Source organism: Carica papaya, chromosome 5, assembly GCF_054855325.1.
Source record: "Carica papaya isolate Zhongbai chromosome 5, ASM5485532v1, whole genome shotgun sequence".
Taxonomy (NCBI): Eukaryota; Viridiplantae; Streptophyta; class Magnoliopsida; order Brassicales; family Caricaceae; genus Carica; species Carica papaya.
Window position 1 is genome coordinate 31687260 of NC_142313.1, and position 20576 is coordinate 31707835.

Consider the following 20576-nt stretch of genomic DNA (forward strand, 5'->3'; position numbering starts at 1 on the left):
AAAACGATGGGTGCAACACGAGGACCTCCCAAGAAAATGGGTGAAATATAAGGACTTCGCAGGAGGTCACCCATCCTAGTACTTTTCTCGCCCAAGCACCCTTAACTGCGGAGTTCTGATAGAATCCGTTGCATTAATGCTGGTATGATCCCTCATGTTTCATTCTGCACTGTAAATACATACACTCTTTCTCCTCCCATCCCCCCACCCGTCATTTGTTTCGTTGTGCGTGCACTCTGCATCTCTCTTTCTCGTTCTAATATCAAGTAATATGCCCCAGCACCGTGACTCACCTTTGCAAATGAACCAGCAGTTTATAATTCCATTCGCGCGTAACGTCGAACAACCCATCCGAAAAAAATAGGTGCAACACGAGGGCTTCCCAAGTTGTCACCCATCCGAGTACTACTCTCGCCCAAGCACACTTAAGTGCGGAGTTCTGATGGGATCCAGGGCTTTAGTGCTGGTATGATCACACCTGTTTAATTTCGCACTGCAAATACATACACTCCTTTTCCTTTCTTCCCCCTCCGGTCATTTGTTTCCATGTGCGTTCACACTTCACCTCTCATTCTCGTTCTAATATCCATTCAACTGCCCCTGCTTCTTGACACACATTTGCGTATAAACCAGCGGACCCTAGTTCCAGTCGCGCGTAACGTCAAACGACCCGTCTGAAAAAAAATTGGTGCGACACGAGGACTTCCCAAGAGGTCACCCATCCGAGTACTACTCTCGCCCAAGCACACTTAACTGTGGAGTTCTGATGGGATCCGGTGCATTACTGCTGGAATGATTGCACCTGTTTAATTTCTCGCTGCAAATACATAAACTCATTCCCCTTTCGTCCCCCTCTCGTCATTTGTTTCCTTGTGCGTGCGCACTGCAGCTCCCGTTCTCGTTCTAATATCAAGTAAAATGCTATAGCGCCGTGACTCACATTTGCGAATAAACCTGAGGACCATAATTCAAGTTGCGCATAACGTCAAAAGAATCATCTGCAATAAAATGGGTGCAACACGAGGACTTCCTAAGAAAATGGGTGAAATAGAAGGACTTCGCAGGAGGTCACCCATCCTAGTGCTACTCTCGCCCAAGCACCCTTAACTTGCGGAGTTCTGATAGAATCCGTTGCATTGGTGCTGGTATGATTGCTCATGTTTCATTCTGCGCTGCAAATACATAAACTTTTTCTCCCTCCATCCCCCATCCCGTCATTTGTTTCCTTGTGCGTGCACTCTGCATATCTCCTTCTCGTTCTAATATCGATTAAAATGCCCCTGCTTCTTGACTCACATTTGCGCATAAACCAGTGGACCCTAGTTCCAGTCGCGCGTAACGTCGAACGACCCGTCTGAAAAAAAAAATTAGTGCGACACGAGGACTTCCCAGGAGGTCACCGATCCGAGTACTACTCTCGCCCAAGCACACTTAACTGCGGAGTTCTGATGGGATCCGGTGCATTAGTGCTGGTTTGATCGCACCCGTTTAAGTTCGCGCTGCAAATACATAAACTACTTCTCTGTTCTTCCCCCTCCCGTCATTTGTTTCCTTGTGCGTGCGAACTGCACCTCTTGTTCTCGTTCAAATATCAAGTAAAATGCCACAGCGCCGTGACTCACATTTGCGAATAAATCTGCGGACCATAATTAAAGTCGCGCGTAACGTCGAACGACACATCTGAAAAAAAGAAAATGGGTGCAACACGAGAACTTCCCAGGAGGTAACCCATCATTGTACTACTTTCGTCAAAGCACACTTAACTGCGGAGTTCTGATGGGATCCGGTGCATTTGTGCTGGTGTGAGCGCACCTGTTTAATTTCAGGCTGAAAATACATACACTCCTTCTTCCCTCCCCCCCTCCCATCATTTGTTTCCTTGTACATTCACACTGCACATCTCCTTCTCGTTCTAATATCGATTAAAATGCCCCATATTCTTGACTCACATTTGCGTATAAACCAGCGGATTATAGTTCCAGTCGCGCGTAACGTCGAACGACCCGTCTGAAAAAAAATTGGTGCGACACGAGGACTTCCCAAAAGGTCACCCATCCGAGTACTACTCTCGCCCAAGCACACTTAACTACAGAGTTCTGATGGGATCCGGTGCATTAGTGCTGGTATGACCGCACCCATTTAATTCCACGCTGCAAATACATAAACTCCTTCTCCTTTCTTCCCCCTCTCGTCATTTGTTTCCTTGTGCGTGCGCACTGCACCTCTCGTTCTCGTTCAAATATCAAGTAAAATACCACGGCGCCGTGACTCACATTTGCGAATAAATCTGCGAACCATAATTAAAGTCGCGCGTAACGTCAAACGGTACATCTGAAAAAAAGAAAATGGGTGCAACACGAGAACTTCCCAGAAGGTAACCCATCATTGTACTACTTTCTCCAAAGCACACTTAACTCCGGAGTTCTGATGGGATCCGGTGCATTTGTGCTGGTGTGACCGCACCTGTTTAATTTCGCGCTGCAAATACATAAACTACTTCTCCTTTCTTCCCCCTCCCGTCATTTGTTTCCTTGTGCGTGCGCACTGCACCTCTCGTTCTCGTTCAAATATCAAGTAAAATGCCACAGCGCCGTGACTCACATTTGCGAATAAATCTGCGGACCATAATTAAAGTCGCGCGTAACGTCGCACGGCACATCTGAAAAAAAGAAAATGGGTGCAACACGAGAACTTCCCATGAGGTAACCCATCATTGTACTACTTTCGTCAAAGCACACTTAACTGCGGAGTTCTGATGGGATCCGGTGCATTTGTGCTGGTGTGACCGCACCTGCTTAATTTCGTGCTGAAAATACATACACTCCTTCTTCCCTCCCCCCTCCCATCATTTGTTTCCTTGTGCGTTCACACTGCACCTCTCCTTCTCGTTCTAATATCGATTAAAATGCCCCTGATTCTTGACTCACATTTGCGTATAAACAAGCGGACCATAGTTCCAGTCGCGCGTAACGTCGAACGACCCATCTAAAAAAAAATTGTTACGATACGAGGACTTCCCAAGAGGTCACCCATCCGAGTACTATTCTCTCCCAAGCACACTTACCTGCTGAGTTCTGATGGGATCCAGTGCATTAGTGCTGGTATGATGCCACTTGTTTAATTTTGCGCTTCAACTACATACACTCCTTCTCTTTTCTTCCTCATCCCGTCATTTGTTTCCTTGTGCGTGCGCACTCCACCTCCCGTGCTCGTTCTAATATCAAGTAAAATGCCACGGCGCCGTGACTCACATTTACGAATAAGCCTGCTAACGATAAATCAAGTCGCGCGTAACGTTGAAAGAATCATCTGCAAAAAGACGGGTGCAACACGAGGACCTCCCAAGAAAATGGATGAAATAAAAGGACTTCGCAGGAGGTCACCCATCCGAGTACTTTTCTCGCCCAATCAACCTTAACTGCGGAGTTTTGATAGAATCCGTTGCATTAGTGCTGGTATGATCCCGCATGTTTCATTCTGCACTGCAAATACATACACTCTTTCTCCTTCCATCCCCCCTCCCGTCATTTGTTTCCTTGTGCGTGCACTCTGCATCTCTCTTTCTCGTTCTAATATCAAGTAATATGCCCCGGCACCGTGACTCACCTTTGCAAATGAACCAGCGGTTTATAATTCCATTAGCGCGTAACGTCGAACAACCCATCCGAAAAAAAATAGGTGCAACACGAGGGCTTCCCAAGTGGTCACCCATCCGAGAACTACCCTCGCCCAAGCACACTTAACTACGGAGTTCTGATGGGATCCAGAGCTTTAATGCTGGTATGATCGCACCTGATTAATTTCGCGCTGCAAATACATATACTCCTTCTCCTTTCTTCCCCCTCCCGTCATTTGTTTCCTTGTGCGTTCACACTTCACCTCTCATTCTCGTTCTAATATCGATTAAAATGCCCCTACTTCTTGACTCACATTTGCGTATAAACCAGCGGACCCTAGTTCCAGTCGCGCGTAACGTCGAACAACCTGTCTGAAAAAAAGTTGGTGCGACACGAGTACTTCCCAGGAGGTCACCCATCCGAGTACTACTCTCGCCCAAGCACACTTAACTGCGGAGTTCTGATAGGATCCGGTGCATTAATGCTGGTATGATCACACCCGTCTAATTCCACGCTGCAAATACATAAACTCCTTCTCATTTCTTCCCCCTCCCGTCATTTGTTTCCTTGTGCGTGCGCACTGCACCTCCCGTGCTCGTTCTAATATCAAGTAAAATGCTACGGTGCCATGACTCACATTTGCGAATAAACCTGAGGACCATAATTCAAGTCGCGCGTATCGTCGAAAGAATCATCTGCAAAAAAATAGGTGCAACACGAGGACTTCCTAAGAAAATGTGTGAAATATAAGGACTTTAAAGGAAGTTACCCATCCTAGTGCTACTCTCGCCCAAGCACATTTAACTTGTGGATTTCTGATAGAATCCGTTGCATTGGTGCTGGTATGATTGCTCATGTTTCATTATGCACTGCAAATACATACACTCTTTCTCCTTCCATCCCCCCTCCCGTCATTTGTTTCCTTGTGCGTGCACTCTGCATCTCTCTTTCTCATTCTAATATCAAGTAATATGACCCGGCACCGTGACTCACCTTTGCAAATGAACCAGCTGTTTATAATTCCATTAGCGCGTAACGTCGAACAACCCATCCGAAAAAAAATAGGTGAAACACGAGGGCTTCCCAAGTGGTCACCCATCCGAGAACTACCCTCGCCCAAGCACACTTAACTGCGGAGTTCTGATGGGATCTGGAGCTTTAGTGCTGGCATGATCGCACCTGTTTAATTTCGCGCTGCAAATACATATACTCCTTCTCCTTTCTTCCCCCTCCCGTCATTTGTTTCCTTGTGCGTTCACACTTCACCTCTCATTCTCGTTCTAATATCGATTAAAATGCCCCTGCTTCTTGACTCACATTTGCGTATAAACCAGCGGACCCTAGTTCCAGTCGCGCGTAACGTCGAACAACCTGTCTGAAAAAAAGTTGGTGCGACACGAGTACATTCCCAGGAGGTCACCTATCCGAGTACTACTCTCGCCCAAGCACACTTAACTGCGGAGTTCTGATAGGATCCGGTGCATTAATGCTGGTATGATCGCACCCGTCTAATTCCACGCTGCAAATACATAAACTCCTTCTCCTTTCTTCCCCCTCCCGTCATTTGTTTCCTTGTGCGTGCGCACTGCACCTCCCGTGCTCGTTCTAATATCAAGTAAAATGCTACGGTGCCATGACTCACATTTGCGAATAAACCTGAGGACCATAATTCAAGTCGCGCGTATCGTCGAAAGAATCATCTGCAAAAAAATAGGTGCAACACGAGGACTTCCTAAGAAAATGTGTGAAATATAAGGACTTTAAAGGAAGTTACCCATCCTAGTGCTACTCTCGCCCAAGCACCTTTAACTTGTGGAGTTCTGATAGAATCCGTTGCATTGGTGCTGGTATGATTGCTCATGTTTCATTATGCACTGCAAATACATACACTCTTTCTCCTTCCATCCCCCCTCCCGTCATTTGTTTCCTTGTGCGTGCACTCTGCATCTCTCTTTCTCATTCTAATATCAAGTAATATGACCCGGCACCGTGACTCACCTTTGCAAATGAACCAGCTGTTTATAATTCCATTAGCGCGTAACGTCGAACAACCCATCCGAAAAAAAATAGGTGAAACACGAGGGCTTCCCAAGTGGTCACCCATCCGAGAACTACCCTCGCCCAAGCACACTTAACTGCGGAGTTCTGATGGGATCTGGAGCTTTAGTGCTGGCATGATCGCACCTGTTTAATTTCGCGCTGCAAATACATATACTCCTTCTCCTTTCTTCCCCCTCCCGTCATTTGTTTCCTTGTGCGTTCACACTTCACCTCTCATTCTCGTTCTAATATCGATTAAAATGCCCCTGCTTCTTGACTCACATTTGCGTATAAACCAGCGGACCCTAGTTCCAGTCGCGCGTAACGTCGAACAACCTGTCTGAAAAAAAGTTGGTGCGACACGAGTACATTCCCAGGAGGTCACCTATCCGAGTACTACTCTCGCCCAAGCACACTTAACTGCGGAGTTCTGATAGGATCCGGTGCATTAATGCTGGTATGATCGCACCCGTCTAATTCCACGCTGCAAATACATAAACTCCTTCTCCTTTCTTCCCCCTTCCGTCATTTGTTTCCTTGTGCGTGCGCACTGCACCTCCCGTGCTCGTTCTAATATCAAGTAAAATGCTACGGTGCCATGACTCACATTTGCGAATAAACCTGAGGACCATAATTCAAGTCGCGCGTATCGTCGAAAGAATCATCTGCAAAAAAATAGGTGCAACACGAGGACTTCCTAAGAAAATGTGTGAAATATAAGGACTTTAAAGGAAGTTACCCATCCTAGTGCTACTCTCGCCCAAGCACCTTTAACTTGTGGAGTTCTGATAGAATCCGTTGCATTGGTGCTGGTATGATTGCTCATGTTTCATTATGCACTGCAAATACATACACTCTTTCTCCTTCCATCCCCCCTCCCGTCATTTGTTTCCTTGTGCGTGCACTCTGCATCTCTCTTTCTCATTCTAATATCAAGTAATATGACCCGGCACCGTGACTCACCTTTGCAAATGAACCAGCTGTTTATAATTCCATTAGCGCGTAACGTCGAACAACCCATCCGAAAAAAAATAGGTGAAACACGAGGGCTTCCCAAGTGGTCACCCATCCGAGAACTACCCTCGCCCAAGCACACTTAACTGCGGAGTTCTGATGGGATCTGGAGCTTTAGTGCTGGCATGATCGCACCTGTTTAATTTCGCGCTGCAAATACATATACTCCTTCTCCTTTCTTCCCCCTCCCGTCATTTGTTTCCTTGTGCGTTCACACTTCACCTCTCATTCTCGTTCTAATATCGATTAAAATGCCCCTGCTTCTTGACTCACATTTGCGTATAAACCAGCGGACCCTAGTTCCAGTCGCGCGTAACGTCGAACAACCTGTCTGAAAAAAAGTTGGTGCGACACGAGTACTTCCCAGGAGGTCACCTATCCGAGTACTACTCTCGCCCAAGCACACTTAACTGCGGAGTTCTGATAGGATCCGGTGCATTAATGCTGGTATGATCGCACCCGTCTAATTCCACGCTGCAAATACATAAACTCCTTCTCCTTTCTTCCCCCTCCCGTCATTTGTTTCCTTGTGCGTGCGCACTGCACCTCCCGTGCTCGTTCTAATATCAAGTAAAATGCTACGGTGCCATGACTCACATTTGCGAATAAACCTGAGGACCATAATTCAAGTCGCGCGTATCGTCGAAAGAATCATCTGCAAAAAAATAGGTGCAACACGAGGACTTCCTAAGAAAATGTGTGAAATATAAGGACTTTAAAGGAAGTTACCCATCCTAGTGCTACTCTCGCCCAAGCACCTTTAACTTGTGGAGTTCTGATAGAATCCGTTGCATTGGTGCTGGTATGATTGCTCATGTTTCATTATGCACTGCAAATACATACACTCTTTCTCCTTCCATCCCCCCTCCCGTCATTTGTTTCCTTGTGCGTGCACTCTGCATCTCTCTTTCTCATTCTAATATCAAGTAATATGACCCGGCACCGTGACTCACCTTTGCAAATGAACCAGCTGTTTATAATTCCATTAGCGCGTAACGTCGAACAACCCATCCGAAAAAAATAGGTGAAACACGAGGGCTTCCCAAGTGGTCACCCATCCGAGAACTACCCTCGCCCAAGCACACTTAACTGCGGAGTTCTGATGGGATCTGGAGCTTTAGTGCTGGCATGATCGCACCTGTTTAATTTCGCGCTGCAAATACATATACTCCTTCTCCTTTCTTCCCCCTCCCGTCATTTGTTTCCTTGTGCGTTCACACTTCACCTCTCATTCTCGTTCTAATATCGATTAAAATGCCTCTGCTTCTTGACTCACATTTGCGTATAAACCAGCGGACCCTAGTTCCAGACGCGCGTAACGTCGAACGACGCGTCTGAAAAAAAATTGGTGCGACACGAGGACTTCCCAGGAGGTCACCCATCCGAGAACTACCCTCGCCCAAGCACACTTAACTGCGGAGTTCTGATGGGATCCGGAGCTTTAATGCTGGCATGATCGCACCTATTTAATTTCGCGCTGCAAATACATATACTCCTTCTCCTTTCTTCCCCCTCCCGTCATTTGTTTCCTTGTGCGTTCACACTTCACCTCTCATTCTCGTTCTAATATCGATTAAAATGCCTCTGCTTCTTGACTCACATTTGCGTATAAACCAGCGGACCCTAGTTCCAGACGCGCGTAACGTCGAACGACGCGTCTGAAAAAAAATTGGTGCGATACGAGGACTTCCCAGGAGGTCACCCATCCGAGTACTAATCTCGCCCAATCACACTTCACTGCGGAGTTCTGATGGGACCCGGTGCATTAGTGCTGGTATGATCGCACCTGTTTAATTTTGCGCTGCAAATTCATAAACTCATTCTCCTTTCTTCCCCCTCCCGTTATTTGTTTCCTTGTGCGTGCGCACTACACCTCCCGTTCTCGTTCTAATATCAAGTAAAATGCTACAGCACCGTGACTCACATTTGCGAATAAACCTGAGGACCATAATTCAAGTCGCGTGTAACGTCGAAAGAATCATCTACAAAAAAATGGGTGCAACACGAGGACTTCACAAGAAAATGGGTGCAATATAAGGACTTCGCAGGAGGTAACCCATGCTTGTACTACTCTCGCCCAAGCACCCTTACTTACGGAGTTCTGATAGAATCCGTTGCATTAGTGCTGGTATGATCGCACCTGTTTCACTTCGTGCTGAAAATACATACACTCCTTCTCCTTTCTTCCCCCTCCCGTCATTTATTTCCTTGTGCGTGCGCACTGCACCTCTCGTTCTCGTTCAAATATCTAGTAAAATGCCACGGCGCCGTGATTCACATTTGCGAATAAATTTGTGGACCATAATTAAAGTCGCGCGTAACGTCGAACGACACATCTGAAAAAAAGAAAATGGGTGCAACACGAGAACTTCCCAGGAGGTAACCCATCATTGTACTACTTTCGCCAAAGCACACTTAACTGCGGAGTTCTGATGGGATCCGGTGCAATTGTGCTGGTGTGACCGCACCTGTTTAATTTCGTGCTGAAAATACATACACTCCTTCTTCCCTCTCCCCCTCCCATCATTTGTTTCCTTGTGCGTTCACACTGCACCTCTCCTTCTCGTTCTAATTTCGATTAAAATGCCCCTGATTCTTGACTCACATTTGCGTATAAACCAGCGGACCATAGTTCCAGTCGCGCGTAACGTCGAACGACCCATCTGAAAAAAAATTGTTGCGATACGAGGACTTCCCAAGAGGTCACCCATCCGAGTACTACTCTCGCCCAAGCACACTTAACTGCGGAGTACTGATGGGATCCAGTGCATTAGTGCTGGTATGATGCCACTTATTTAATTTTGCGCTTCAAATACATACACTTCTTCTCTTTTCTTCCTCCTCCCGTCATTTGTTTCCTTGTGCGTGCGCACTGCACCTACCGTACTCGTTCTAATATCAAGTAAAATGCCACGGCGCCGTGACTCACATTTGCGAATAAACCTGAGGACCATAATTCAAGTCGCGCGTAACGTCGAAAGAATAATCTGTAAAAAAATGGGTGCAACACGAGGACTTCACAAGAAAATGGGTGAAATATAAGGACTTCGCAGGAGGTAACTCATGCTAGTACTACTCTCGCCCAAACACCCTTACCTACGGAGTTCTGATAGAATCTGTTGAATTAATGCTGGTATGATCGCACCTGTTTCATTTCGTGCTGAAAATACATACACTCCTTCTCATTCCCTCCCCCTCCCATCAATTGTTTCCTTGTACGTTCACACTGCACCTCTCCTTCTCGTTCTAATATCGATTAAAATGCCCCTGCTTCTTGACTCACATTTGCGTATAAACCAGCGGACCCTAGTTCCAGTCGCGTGTAACGTCGAACGACCCATCTGAAAAAAATTGGTGCGACACGAGGACTTCCCAGGAGGTCACCCATTCGAGTACTACTCTCGCCCAAGCACACTTAACTACGGAGTTCTGATGGGGTCCGGTGCATTAGTGCTGGTATGATCGCACCGGTTTAATTCCGCGCTGCAAATACATAAACTCCTTCTCCTTTCTTCCCCCTCCCGTCATTTGTTTCCTTGTGCGTGCGCACTGCACCTCCCGTACTCGTTCTAATATCAAGTAAAATGCCACGGCGCCGTGACTCACATTTGTGAATAAACCTGCGGACCATAAATCAAGTCGCGCGTAACGTCGAAAGAATCATCTGCAAAAAGATGGGTGCAACACGAGGACCTCCCAAGAAAATGGGTGAAATATAAGGGCTTCGCAGGAGGTCACCCATCCGAGTACTTTTCTCGCCCAAGCACCCTTAAATGCGGAGTTTTGATAGAATCCGTTGCATTAGTGCTGGTATGATCCCTCATATTTCATTCTGCACTGCAAATACATACACTCTTTCTCCTCCCATCCCCCCTCCCGTCATTTGTTTCCTTGTGCGTGCACTCTGCATCTCTCTTTCTCGTTCTAATATCAAGTAATATGCCCCGACACCGTGACTCACCTTTGCAAATGAACCAGCGGTTTATAATTCCATTCGCGCGTAATGTCGAACAACCCATCCGAAAAAAAATTGGTGCGACACGAGGACTTCCCAGGAGGTCACCCATCCGAGAACTACCCTCGCCCAAGCACACTTAACTGCGGAGTTCTGATGGGATCCAGTGCATTAGTGCTGGTATGATCGCACCCATTTAATTTCGCGCTGCAAATACATAAACTCCTTCTCCTTTCTTCCCCCTCCCGTCATTTGTTTCCTTGTGCGTGCGCACTGCACCTCCCGTGCTCGTTCTAATATCAAGTAAAATACTACGGTGTCGTGCCTCACATTTGCGAATAGACCCAAGGACCATAATTCAAGTCGCGCGTAACGTCGAAAGAATCATCTGCAAAAAAATGGGTGCAACACGAGAACTTCACAAGAATGTGTCGTTCGACGTTACGCGCGACTTTAATTATGGTCCGCAGATTTATTCACAAATGTGAGTCACGGCGCCGTGGCATTTTACTTGATATTTGAACGAGAACGAGAGGTGCAGTGCGCACGCGCAAGGAAACAAATGATGGGAGTGGGAAGAAAGGGGAATGAGTTTATGTATTTGCAGCGCAAAATTAAACAGTTGCGATCATACCAGCACTAATGCACCTGATCCCATCAGAACTCCGCAGTTAAGTGTGCTTGGGCGAGATTTGTACTCGGATGGGTGACCTCTTGTGAAGTCCTCGTGTCGCACTAATTTTTTTTTCAGACGGGTCGTTCGACGTTACGCGCGTCTGGAACTAGGGTCCGTTGGTTTATACGCAAATGTGAGTCATGAAGCAGGGGCACTTAAATCGATATTAGAACGAGAATGAGAGGTGAAGTGTGAACGCACAAGGAAATAAATGACGGGAGGGGGAAGAAAGGAGAAGGAGTGTATGTATTTGCAGCGCGAAATTAAACAGGTGCGATCATACCAGCATTAAAGCTCCGGATCCCATCAGTACTATACAATTAAGTGTGCTTGGGCGAGAGTAGTACTCGGATGGGTGACCACTTGGGAAGCCCTCGTGTTGCAACTATTTTTTTTCGGATGGATTGTTCGACGTTACACGCCAATGGAATTATAAACCGCTGGTTCATTTGCAAAGGTGTGTCACGGTGCCGGGGCATATTACTTGATATTAGAACAAGAAAGAGAGATACAGAGTGCACGCACAAGGAAACAAATAACGGGAGGAGGGATGGAAGGAGAAAGAGTGTATGTATTTGCAGTGCAAAATTGAACATGAGGGATCATACCAGCACTAATGCAACGGATTCTATCAGAACTCCGCAGTTAAGGGTGCTTGGGAGAGAAAAGTACTCGGATGGGTGACCTCCTGCGAAGTCCTTCTATTTCACCCATTTTCTTGGAAGGTCCCCGTGTTGCACCCATCTTTTTGCAGATGATTCTTTCGATGTTACACGCGACTTGAATTATGGTCCGCAGATTTATTCGCAAATGTGAGTCACGGTACCGTGGCATTTTACTTGATATTAGAACGAGTACGGGAGGTGCAGTGCGCACGCACAAGGAAACAAATGACGGGAGGAGGAAGAACAGAGAAGGAGTGTATGTATTTGAAGTGCAAAATTAAACAAGTGGCATCATGCCAGCACTAATGCACTGGATCCCATCAGAACTCTGCAGTTAAGTGTGCTTGGGCGAGAGTAGTACTCAGATGGGTGACCTCTTGGGAAGTCCTCGTATTGCAACAATTTTTTTTCAGATGGGTCATTCGACGTTACGCGCGACTGGAACTATGGTCTGCTGGTTTATACGCAAATGTGAGTCAAGAATCAAAGGCATTTTAATCGATATTAGAATGAGAAGGAGAGGTGCAGTGTGAACGCACAAGGAAACAAATGATGGGAGGGGGGGAGGGAAGAAGGAGTGTATGTATTTTCAGCACGAAATTAAACAGGTGCGGTCACACCAGCACGAATGCACCGGATCCCATCAGAACTCTGCAGTTAAGTGTGCTTTGGCGAAAGTAGTACAATGATGGGTTACCTCCTGGGAAGTTCTCGTGTTGCACCCATTTTCTTTTCTTCAGATGTGCCGTTCGACGTTACGCGCGACTTTAATTATGGTCCGCAGATTTATTCGCAAATGTGAGTCACGGCGCCGTGGCATTTTACTTGATATTTGAACAAGAACGAGAGGTGCAATGCGCACGCACAAGGAAAAAAACACGGGAGGGGGAAGAAAGGAGAAGGAGTTTATGTATTTGCAGCGCGAAATGAAACAGGTGCGATCATACCAGCACTAATGCAACGGATTCTATCAGAACTCCATAGGTAAGGGTGCTTGGGCGAGAGAAGTACAAGCATGGGTTACCTCCTGGGAAGTCCTTATATTTCATCCATTTTCTTGTGAAGTCCTCGTGTTGCACCTATTTTTTTGCAGATGATTCTTTCGACGTTACGCGAGACTTGAATTATGGTGCTCAGGTTTATTCGCAAATGTGAGTCACGGCGCTGTTCCATTTTACTTGATATTAAAATGAGAACGGGATGTTCAGTGCGCACGCACAAGGAAACAAATTACGGGAGGGGGAAGAAAGGAGAAGGAGTTTATGTATTTGCAGCGCGAAATGAAACAGGTGCGATCATACCAGCACTAATGCAACGGATTCTATCAGAACTCCGTAGGTAAGGTTGCTTGGGCGAGAGTAGTACTAGCATGGGTTACCTCCTGCGAAGTCTTTATATTTCATCCATTTTCTTGCGAAGTCCTCGTGTTGCACCCATTTTTTTGCAGATGATTCTTTCGACGTAACGCGCGACTTGAATTATGGTCCTCAGGTTTATTCGCAAATGTGAGGTTCGGCGCTGTAGCATTTTACTTGATATTAGAATGAGAACGGGAGGTGCAGTGCGCACGCACAAGGAAACAAATGACGGGAGGGGGAAGAAAGGGGAATGAGTTTATGTATTTGCAGCGCGAAATTAAACAGGTGTGATCATACCAGAACTAATGCACTAGATCCCATCAGAACTCCGCAGTGAAGTGTGCTTGTGCGAGATTAGTACTCGGATGGGTGACCTCCTGGGAAGTCCTTGTGTCGCACCAATTTTTTTTTCAGACGGGTCGTTCGACGTTACGCGCGTCTGGAACTAGGGTCCGCTGGTTTATACGCAAATGTGAGTCAATAAGCAGGGGCATTTTAATCGATATTAGAACGAGAATGAGAGGTGAAGTGTGAACGCACAAGGAAACAAATGACAGGAGGGGAAGAAAGGAGAAGGAGTGTATGTATTTGCAGCGCAAAAGTAAACAGGTGCGATCATACCAGCACTAAAGCTCCGGATCCCTCAGAACTCCGCAGTTAAGTGTGCTTGGGCGAGCATAGTACTCGGATGGGTGACCACTTGGGAAGCCCTCGTGTTGCATCTATTTTTTTTTCGGATGGGTTGTCAGACGTTACGCGCGAATAGAATTATAAACTGCTGGTTCATTTGCAAAGATGAGTCACGGTGCCGGGGCATATTACTTGATATTAGAACGAGAAAGAGAAATGCAGAGTGCACGCACAAGGAAACAAATGACGGGAGGGGGGATGGGAGGAGAAAGAGTGTATGTATTTGCAGTGCAGAATGAAACATGAGGGATCATACCAGCACTAATGCAACGGATTCTATCAGACCTCCACAGTTAAGGGTGCTTGGGCGAGAAAAGTACTCGGATGGGTGACCTCCTGCGAAGTCCTTATATTTCACCCATTTTCTTGGGAGGTCCTCGTGTTGCACCCATCTTTTTGCAGATGATTCTTTCGACTTTACGCGCGACTTGATTTATGGTCCGCAGGTTTATTCGCAAATGTGAGTCACGGCGCCGTGGCATTTTACTTGATATTAGAACGAGTACGGGAGGTGCAGTGCGCACGCACAAGGAAACAAATGACGGGAGGAGGAAGAACAGAGAAGGAGTGTATGTATTTGAAGTGCAAAATTAAACAAGTGGCATCATGCCAGCACTAATGCACTGGATCCCATCAGAACTCTGCAGTTAAGTGTGCTTGGGCGAGAGTAGTACTCAGATGGGTGACCTCTTGGTAAGTCCTCGTATTGCAACAATTTCTTTTCAGATTGGTCGTTCGACGTTACGTGTGACTGGAACTATGGTCCGCTAGTTTATACGCAAATATGAGTCAAGAATCAGGGGCATTTTAATCGATATTCGAACGAGAAGGAGAGGTGTAGTGTGAACGCACAAGGAAACAAATGATGGGAGGGGGGAGGGAAGAAGGAGTGTATGTATTTTTAACACGAAATTAAATAGGTGCGGTCACACCAGCACTAATGCACCGGATCCCATCAAAACTCCGCAGTTAAGTGTGCTTTGGCGAAAGTAGTACAATGATTGGTTACGTTGGGAAGTTCTCGTGTTGCACCCAATTTCTTTTTTTCAGATGTGCTGTTCGACGTTACGCGCGACTTTAATTATGGTCCGCAGATTTATTCGCAAATGTGAGTCACGGCGCCGTGGAATTTAACTTGATATTTAAACGAGAACGAGAGGTGCAGTGCGCAAGCACAAGGAAACAAATGACGGGAGGGGGAAGAAAGGAGAAGGAGTGTATGTATTTGCAGTGCGAAATTAAACAGGTGCGATCATACCAGCACTACAGCCCCGGATCCCATCAGAACTCCACAGTTAAGTGTGCTTGGGCGAGAGTAGTACTCAGATCGGTGACCACCTGGGAAGCCCTCGTGTTGCACCTATTTTTTTTCGGATGGGTTGTTCAACGTTACGCGCGAAAGGAATTATAAACTGCTGGTTCATTTGCAAAGGTGAGTCATGGTGCCGGGGCATATTACTTGATATTAGAACGAGAAAGAGAGATGCAGAGTGCACGCACAAGGAAACAAATGACGGGAGGGGGGATGGGAGGAGAAAGAGTGTATGTATTTGCAGTGCAGAATGAAACATGAGGGATCATACCAGCACTAATGCAACGGATTCTATCAGAACTCCGCAGTTAAGGGTGCTTGGGCGAGAAAAGTACTCGGATGGGTGACCTCCTGCGAAGTCCTTATATTTCACCCATTTTCTTGGGAGGTCCTCGTGTTGCACCCATCTTTTTGCAGATGATTCTTTCGACGTTACGCGCGACTTGATTTATGGTCCGCAGGTTTAGTCGCAAATGTTAGTCACGGCGCCGTGGCATTTTACTTGATATTAGAACGAGTATGGGAGGTGCAGTGCGCATGCACAAGGAAACAAATGACGGGAGGATGAAGAAAAGGGAAGGAGTGTTTGTATTTAAAGCGCAAAATTAAACAAGTGGCATCATACCAACACTAATGCACTGGATCCCATCAGAACTCTGCAGTAAAGCGTGCTTGGGCGAGAGTAGTACTCGGATGGGTGACCTCATGGGAAGTCCTCGTGTCGCACCAATTTTTTTTTCAGACGGGTCGTTCGACGTTACGCGCGACTGGAACTATGGTCCGCTAGTTTATACGCAAATGTGAGTCAAGAAGCAGGGGCATTTTAATCGATATTAGAACGAGAAGGAGAGGTGCAGTGTGAACGCACAAGGAAACAATTGATGGGAGAGGGAGGGAAGGAGAATGAGTGTATGTATTTTCAGCACGAAATGAAACAGGTGCGATAATACCAGCACCAATGCAACGGATTCTATCAGAACTCCGTAGGTAAGGGTGCTTGGGCGAGAGTAGTACTAGCATGGGTTACGTCCTGCGAAGTCCTTATATTTCACCCATTTTTTTGCAGATGATTCTTTCAACGTTACACGCGACTTGAATTATGGTCCTTAGGTTTATTCGCAAATGTGAGTCACGGCGCTGTAGCATTTTACTTGATATTAGAACGAGAACGGGAGGTGCAGTGCGCACGCACAAGGAAACAAATGACGGGAGGGGGAAGAAAGGGGAATGAGTTTATGTATTTGCAGCGCGAAATTGAACAGGTGCGATTATACCAGCACTAATGCACTGGATTCCATCAGAACTCCGCATTGAAGTGTGCTTGGGCGAGATTAGTACTCGGATGGGTGACCTCCTGGGAAGTCCTCGTGTCGCACCAATTTTTTTTCAGACGGGTCGTTCGATGTTACGCGCGTTTAGAACTAGAGTCCGCTGGTTTATACGCAAATGTGAGTCAAGAAGCAGGGGCATTTTAATCGATATTAGAACGAGAATGAGAGGTGAAGTGTGAACGCACAAGGAAACAAATGACGGGAGGGGGAAGAAAGGAGAAAGAGTGTATGTATTTGCAGCGCGAAATTAAAAAGGTGCGATCATGCCAGCACTAAAGCCTCGGATCCCATCAGAAGTCCGCAGTTAGGTGTGCTTGGGCGAGAGTAGTACTCGGATGGGTGACCACTTGGGAAGCCCTCGTGTTGCACCTATTTTTTTTCGGATGGGTTGTTCGACGTTACGCGCGAATGGAATTATAAACCGCTGGTTCATTTGCAAAGGTGAGTCACGGTGCCGGGGCATATTACTTGATATTATAACGAGAAAGAGAGATGCAGAGTGCACCCACAAAGAAACAAATGATGGGAGAGGGGATGGGAGGAGAAAGAGTGTATGTATTTGCAGTGCAGAATGAAACATGAGGGATCATACCAGCACTAATGCAACGGATTCTATCAGAACTCCGCAGTTAAGGGTGCTTGGGCGAGAAAAGTACTCGGATGGGTGACCTCCTGCGAAGTCCTTATATTTCACCCATTTTCTTGGGAGGTCCTCGTGTTGCACCCATCTTTTTGTAGATGATTCTTTCGACGTTACGCGCGACTTGATTTATGGTCCGCAGGTTTATTCGCAAATGTGAGTCACGGCGCCGTGGCATTTTATTTGATATTAGAATGAGTACGGGAGGTGCAGTGCGCACGCACAAGGAAACAAAAGACGGGAGGAGGAAGAAAAGAGAAGGAGTGTATGTATTTGAAGCACAAAATTAAACAAGTGGCATCATACAAGCACTAATGCACTGGATCCCATAAGAACTCTGCAGTTAAGTGTGCTTGGGCGAGAGTAGTACTCGGATGGGTGACCTCTTGGAAAGTCCTCGTATCGCAACAATTTTTTTTCAGATGGATCGTCCGACGTTACGCGCGACTAGAACTATGGTTCGCTGGTTTATACGCAAATGTGAGTCAAGAAGCAGGGGCATTTTAATCGATATTAGAACGAGAAGGAGAGATGCAGAGTGCACGCACAAGGAAACAAATGACGGGAGGGGGAGGGAAGGAGAAAGAGTGTATGTACTTTCAGCACGAAATGAAACAGGTGCGATCATACCAGCACTAATGCATCGGATTCTATCAGAACTTCGTAGGTAAGGTGCTTGGGCGAGAGTAGTACTAGCATGGGTTACCTCCTGCGAAGTCCTTATATTTCACCCATTTTCTTGTGAAGTCCGCGTGTTGCACCCATTTTTTAACAGATGATTCTTTCGACGTTACGCGCGACTTGAATTATGGTCCTCATATTTATTCGCAAATATGAGTCACGGCACCGTAGTATTTTACTTCATATTAGAACGAGCACGGGAGGTGCAGTGCGCACGCACAAGGAAAGAAATGACGGGAGGGGGAAGAAAGGAGAAGGAGTTTATGTATTTGAAGCGCAGAATTAAACAGGTGCGATCATACCAGCACTAATGCACTGGCTCCCATCAGAACTCTGCAGTTAAGTTTGCTTGGGCGATAGTAGTACTCGGATGGGTGACCTTTTGGGAAGTCCTTGTGTCGCACCAATTTTTTTTCAGACGGATCGTTCGACGTTACGCGCGACTGGAACTATGGTTTGCTGGTTTATACGCAAATGTGAGTCAATAAGCAGGGGCATTTTAATCGATATTAGAACGAGAATGAGAGATGCAGAGTGCACGCACAAGGAAACAAATGACGGGAGGGGGGATGGAGGGAGAAAAAGTGTATGTATTTGCAGCGCAGAATGAAACATGAGCAATCATACCAGCTCCAATGCAACGGATTCTATCAGAACTCCGCAAGTTAAGGGTCCTTGGGCGAGAGTAGCACTAGGATGGGTGACCTCCTGCGAAGTCCTTATATTATACCCATTTTCTTAGGAAGTCCTCGTGTTGCACCCATTTTTTTGCAGATGATTCTTTCGACGATACGCGCGAGTTGAATTATGGTCCTCAGGTTTATTCGCAAATGTGAGTCACGGCGCTGTAGCATTTTACTTGATATTAGAACGAGAACGGGAGCTGCAGTGCGCACGCACAAGGAAATAAATGACGGGAGGGAGACGAAAGGGGAATGAGTTTATCTATTTACAGCGCGAAATTAAACAGATGAAATTATTCCAGCACTAATGCACCGGATCCCATCAGAACTCCGCAGTTAAGTGTGCTTGGGCGAGAGTTGTACTCGGATGGGTAACCTCTTGGGAAGTCCTCGTGTCGCACAGATTTTTTTTCAGACAGGTCGTTCGACATTACGCGCGACTGGAACTAGGGTCCGCTGGTTTATGCGCAAATGTGAGTCTAGAAGCAGGGGCATTTTAATCGATATTAGAACGAGAACGAGAGGTGCAGTGCGCACGCACAAGGAAACAAATGACGGGAGGGGGAAGAAAAGAGAAGGAGTGTATGTATTTACAGCGCGAACTTAAACAGGTGCGATCATACCAGCACTAAAGCTCCGGATCCCATCAGAACTCCGCAGTTAAGTGTGCTTGGGCGAGAGTAGTACTCGGATGTGTGACCACCAGGGAAGCTCTCGTGTTGCACCTATTTTTTTTGGATGGGTTGATCGACGTTACGCGCGAATGGAATTATAAACCGCTGGTTAATTTGCAAATGTGAGTCACGGTGCCGGGACATATTACTAGATATTAGAACGAGAAAGAGAGATGCAGAGTGCACGCACAAGGAAACAAATGACGGGAGGGGGGATGGGAGGAGAAAGAGTGTATGTATTTGCAGTGCAGAATGAAACATGAGGGATCATACCAGCACTAATGAAACGGATTCTATCAGAACTCCGCAGTTAAGAGTGCTTGGGCCAGAAAAGTACTCGGATGGGTGACCTCCTGCGAAGTCCTTATATTTCACCCATTTTCTTGGGAGGTCCTCGTGTTGCACCCATCTTTTTGCAGATGATTCTTTCGACGTTACGCGCGACTTGATTTATGGTCCGCAGGTTTATTCGCAAATGTGAGTCACGGCGCAGTGGCATTTTACTTGATATTAGAACGAGTACGGGAGGTGCAGTGCGCACGCACAAGGAAACAAATGACGGGAGGTGGAATAAAAGAGAAGGAGTGTATGTATTTGCAGCGCGAAATTAAACAGGTGCGATCCTACCAGCACTAAAGCTCCGGATCCCATCAGAACTCCGCAGTTAAGTGTGCTTGGGCGAGAGTAGTACTCGGATGGGTGACCTCTTGGGAAGTTCTCGTATCGCAACAATTTTTTTGCAGATGGGTCGTTTGACGTTACACGCGACTGGAACTATGGTCCGCTGGTATATACGCAAATGTGAGTCAAGAATCAGGGGCATTTTAATCGATATTAGAACGAGAAGGAGAGGTGCAGTGTGAACGCACAAGGAAACAAATGATGGGAGGGGGGAGGGAAGAAGGAGTGTATGTATTTTCAGCACGAAATTAAACAGGTGCGGACACACCAGCACAAATGCACCGCATCCCATCAGAACTCCGCAGTTAAGTGTGCTTTGGCGAAAGTAGTACAATGATGGGTTACCTCATGGGAAGTTCTCGTGTTGCACCCATTTTCTTTTTTTCAGATGTGTCGTTCGACGTTACACGCGACTTTAATTATGGTCCGCAGATTTATTCGCAAATGTGAGTCACGGTGCCGTGGCATTTTACTTGATATTTGAACGAGAACGAGAGGTGCAGTGCGCACGCACAAGGAAATAAATGACGGGAAGGGGAAGAAAGGATAAGGAGTTTAT

The 20576-nt window shown here is 46.5% G+C and overlaps 6 non-coding genes and 33 pseudogenes across 6 annotated transcripts; 17 read left to right on the forward strand and 22 right to left on the reverse strand.

The window, feature by feature from the left end:
• Positions 1-361: 361 nt before the first annotated feature.
• On the reverse strand, positions 362-480 carry LOC148265118 (5S ribosomal RNA; annotated as a pseudogene).
• A 205-nt stretch (positions 481-685) lies between these two features.
• LOC148265119 (5S ribosomal RNA) lies at positions 686-804 on the reverse strand (annotated as a pseudogene).
• Positions 805-1367: 563 nt separating this feature from the next.
• Positions 1368-1486, reverse strand: LOC148265120 (5S ribosomal RNA; annotated as a pseudogene).
• A 209-nt stretch (positions 1487-1695) lies between these two features.
• LOC148265121 (5S ribosomal RNA) lies at positions 1696-1814 on the reverse strand (annotated as a pseudogene).
• A 204-nt stretch (positions 1815-2018) lies between these two features.
• Positions 2019-2137, reverse strand: LOC148265122 (5S ribosomal RNA). The gene has a single exon (XR_015820244.1). It is a non-coding gene; the product is annotated as a 5S ribosomal RNA (ribosomal RNA).
• A 209-nt stretch (positions 2138-2346) lies between these two features.
• Positions 2347-2465, reverse strand: LOC148265123 (5S ribosomal RNA; annotated as a pseudogene).
• Positions 2466-2674: 209 nt separating this feature from the next.
• On the reverse strand, positions 2675-2793 carry LOC148265124 (5S ribosomal RNA; annotated as a pseudogene).
• Positions 2794-3675: 882 nt separating this feature from the next.
• LOC148265125 (5S ribosomal RNA) lies at positions 3676-3794 on the reverse strand. Its single transcript, XR_015820507.1, has one exon. It is a non-coding gene; the product is annotated as a 5S ribosomal RNA (ribosomal RNA).
• Positions 3795-3999: 205 nt separating this feature from the next.
• LOC148265126 (5S ribosomal RNA) lies at positions 4000-4118 on the reverse strand (annotated as a pseudogene).
• A 561-nt stretch (positions 4119-4679) lies between these two features.
• LOC148265127 (5S ribosomal RNA) lies at positions 4680-4798 on the reverse strand (annotated as a pseudogene).
• Positions 4799-5003: 205 nt separating this feature from the next.
• LOC148265128 (5S ribosomal RNA) lies at positions 5004-5123 on the reverse strand (annotated as a pseudogene).
• Positions 5124-5684: 561 nt separating this feature from the next.
• LOC148265129 (5S ribosomal RNA) lies at positions 5685-5803 on the reverse strand (annotated as a pseudogene).
• A 205-nt stretch (positions 5804-6008) lies between these two features.
• On the reverse strand, positions 6009-6128 carry LOC148265130 (5S ribosomal RNA; annotated as a pseudogene).
• A 561-nt stretch (positions 6129-6689) lies between these two features.
• On the reverse strand, positions 6690-6808 carry LOC148265131 (5S ribosomal RNA; annotated as a pseudogene).
• Positions 6809-7013: 205 nt separating this feature from the next.
• Positions 7014-7132, reverse strand: LOC148265132 (5S ribosomal RNA; annotated as a pseudogene).
• A 560-nt stretch (positions 7133-7692) lies between these two features.
• Positions 7693-7811, reverse strand: LOC148265133 (5S ribosomal RNA; annotated as a pseudogene).
• A 205-nt stretch (positions 7812-8016) lies between these two features.
• On the reverse strand, positions 8017-8135 carry LOC148265134 (5S ribosomal RNA; annotated as a pseudogene).
• A 205-nt stretch (positions 8136-8340) lies between these two features.
• Positions 8341-8459, reverse strand: LOC148265135 (5S ribosomal RNA; annotated as a pseudogene).
• A 563-nt stretch (positions 8460-9022) lies between these two features.
• LOC148265136 (5S ribosomal RNA) lies at positions 9023-9141 on the reverse strand (annotated as a pseudogene).
• Positions 9142-9345: 204 nt separating this feature from the next.
• On the reverse strand, positions 9346-9463 carry LOC148265137 (5S ribosomal RNA; annotated as a pseudogene).
• Positions 9464-10022: 559 nt separating this feature from the next.
• Positions 10023-10141, reverse strand: LOC148265138 (5S ribosomal RNA). The gene has a single exon (XR_015820135.1). It is a non-coding gene; the product is annotated as a 5S ribosomal RNA (ribosomal RNA).
• Positions 10142-10701: 560 nt separating this feature from the next.
• Positions 10702-10820, reverse strand: LOC148265139 (5S ribosomal RNA). Its single transcript, XR_015820215.1, has one exon. It is a non-coding gene; the product is annotated as a 5S ribosomal RNA (ribosomal RNA).
• Positions 10821-11246: 426 nt separating this feature from the next.
• On the forward strand, positions 11247-11365 carry LOC148265140 (5S ribosomal RNA; annotated as a pseudogene).
• Positions 11366-11571: 206 nt separating this feature from the next.
• On the forward strand, positions 11572-11690 carry LOC148265141 (5S ribosomal RNA; annotated as a pseudogene).
• A 206-nt stretch (positions 11691-11896) lies between these two features.
• Positions 11897-12015, forward strand: LOC148265142 (5S ribosomal RNA; annotated as a pseudogene).
• Positions 12016-12251: 236 nt separating this feature from the next.
• Positions 12252-12369, forward strand: LOC148265143 (5S ribosomal RNA; annotated as a pseudogene).
• A 204-nt stretch (positions 12370-12573) lies between these two features.
• On the forward strand, positions 12574-12692 carry LOC148265144 (5S ribosomal RNA; annotated as a pseudogene).
• A 916-nt stretch (positions 12693-13608) lies between these two features.
• On the forward strand, positions 13609-13727 carry LOC148265145 (5S ribosomal RNA; annotated as a pseudogene).
• Positions 13728-13932: 205 nt separating this feature from the next.
• On the forward strand, positions 13933-14050 carry LOC148265146 (5S ribosomal RNA; annotated as a pseudogene).
• A 562-nt stretch (positions 14051-14612) lies between these two features.
• On the forward strand, positions 14613-14730 carry LOC148265147 (5S ribosomal RNA; annotated as a pseudogene).
• Positions 14731-15259: 529 nt separating this feature from the next.
• LOC148265148 (5S ribosomal RNA) lies at positions 15260-15378 on the forward strand (annotated as a pseudogene).
• A 560-nt stretch (positions 15379-15938) lies between these two features.
• LOC148265149 (5S ribosomal RNA) lies at positions 15939-16057 on the forward strand (annotated as a pseudogene).
• A 530-nt stretch (positions 16058-16587) lies between these two features.
• Positions 16588-16706, forward strand: LOC148265150 (5S ribosomal RNA; annotated as a pseudogene).
• A 205-nt stretch (positions 16707-16911) lies between these two features.
• On the forward strand, positions 16912-17030 carry LOC148265151 (5S ribosomal RNA; annotated as a pseudogene).
• A 1237-nt stretch (positions 17031-18267) lies between these two features.
• LOC148265152 (5S ribosomal RNA) lies at positions 18268-18386 on the forward strand (annotated as a pseudogene).
• Positions 18387-18947: 561 nt separating this feature from the next.
• Positions 18948-19066, forward strand: LOC148265153 (5S ribosomal RNA; annotated as a pseudogene).
• Positions 19067-19271: 205 nt separating this feature from the next.
• LOC148265154 (5S ribosomal RNA) lies at positions 19272-19390 on the forward strand. Its single transcript, XR_015820337.1, has one exon. It is a non-coding gene; the product is annotated as a 5S ribosomal RNA (ribosomal RNA).
• Positions 19391-19949: 559 nt separating this feature from the next.
• LOC148265155 (5S ribosomal RNA) lies at positions 19950-20068 on the forward strand. Its single transcript, XR_015820711.1, has one exon. It is a non-coding gene; the product is annotated as a 5S ribosomal RNA (ribosomal RNA).
• A 203-nt stretch (positions 20069-20271) lies between these two features.
• On the forward strand, positions 20272-20390 carry LOC148265156 (5S ribosomal RNA; annotated as a pseudogene).
• Positions 20391-20576: the final 186 nt, after the last annotated feature.